At 36.9% G+C, this 1,411-nt stretch overlaps 1 protein-coding gene across 4 annotated transcripts in view; it reads left to right on the top strand.

The window, feature by feature from the left end:
- Positions 1-1,411, top strand: part of arhgap10 (Rho GTPase activating protein 10) — a 53,390-nt gene that overhangs the window by 50,207 nt on the left and 1,772 nt on the right. The window lies entirely within an intron of this gene.

Genomic DNA, 1,411 nt, shown 5'->3' with positions numbered 1-1,411 from the left:
TATATATATACAGTACTGTGCAAAGGTCTTAGGCAGGAAAATATAAATAATGATTGTTTATTTTTATCAACTTACAAAATGCAAAGTGAGTGAACAAAAGAAGAATCTAAATATCCAGAATTGCTGGAGCGGCTGAGGTTTTTGCGAATGCAGCCTTAAAGGTGCTGTAAGGGATGTCACACGTTTTTTTAGGCTACAACATTTTTTTCCACATACAGCAAACATCTCCTCACTATACGCTAGCTGCCTGTTCCCTCAACACACCACAAAAATGTTGTTTCTGTAGACACAAACGGCAACAAAAACAAACTGGGCCAACCTGCAGTAGTACTGTTAGCACTTAGGCTACTTCCACAATGCACATTCATGACTCTACCAACTCCTTCTGGTCGGTTATAGGCTGAAACAGTTTTTTATGATTCGAGTTGCAGGTTGGCGCCGTTTTTTTTGTTGGCGTTTGTGTACAGAGACTGCTTTTTTTTACAGTGTGTTCTGGGGACAGGCAGCTAGAGGATATTGAGGAGATGTTTGCTGTATGTGATAAAAAATGTTGCAGCCTACAAAACGCATGCCATTGCTTAGAGCACCTTTAATGCGTAAGTAAAAAAAAAAAAAAAAACAGGTACGAGTGTAAAAACAAGTACCCAGGCTAAGGTTTTTACTTGTGCTTATTAGAAAAAGTGGAATGAGTGTAGAGGAACTTTACACTTCGTTCTACGGATGGGTTATTAAGATTTGACTAATGAATGATTATAAAAAAACTACATTTGGCCATAAATATCCTTAAAATAGCTGCAAAAATAATCCCATAGCAGTTTGTTAATGTACTCACTCAGATAGGAATGGTTGTCTTTGTTTCTCTGTTGTTTCTCATTTAAATGGAAACAAGTAAAAACACCTTGTAACAACATTAAAAAACAATAATAATATAGAATGAGTTGTTTCCTTGTGGTAGCACTTGGATTAGAACACCTGTCAGTCAATTTTGGTAGTAAAAGCAGGTTTAAAGCCTGCTTTGAATGTTGGTGGTGTGGCAACTCTTTTAATTACACTTGATTACAAAAGATTGGACTTTTAAATTCCTTGTTCATGTTGTGTTCAGTAGACACAAGAGTCAGTAAACACATTTCTTTGCTTCCTGAGGCCAGATGAGACATGTTACAAGAAAAACAAATAAGTATTGAATTAGTCTATGTCTTGATTTGGCCCATTTTATCCATGTAATTGATGACTTGCAAATGCACTCCAAATTTTTAACTGGCTCACTTTGTATGTAGATCAAGAATCCTGGGAGAATTTTGAGAAGGCGTGTCACAGAAATGCTCTGTGCTCTTGACACATCTGTCAGTGAAAAGCCCCGTTTTGCAGCTGAGGTTAAGCTTAGGGTGACATTTTAGCAAAATGAGATCCA

This window comes from Etheostoma spectabile, chromosome 2, assembly GCF_008692095.1.
Source record: "Etheostoma spectabile isolate EspeVRDwgs_2016 chromosome 2, UIUC_Espe_1.0, whole genome shotgun sequence".
Taxonomy (NCBI): Eukaryota; Metazoa; Chordata; class Actinopteri; order Perciformes; family Percidae; genus Etheostoma; species Etheostoma spectabile.
This window is presented reverse-complemented; position numbering and strand designations above follow the sequence as displayed.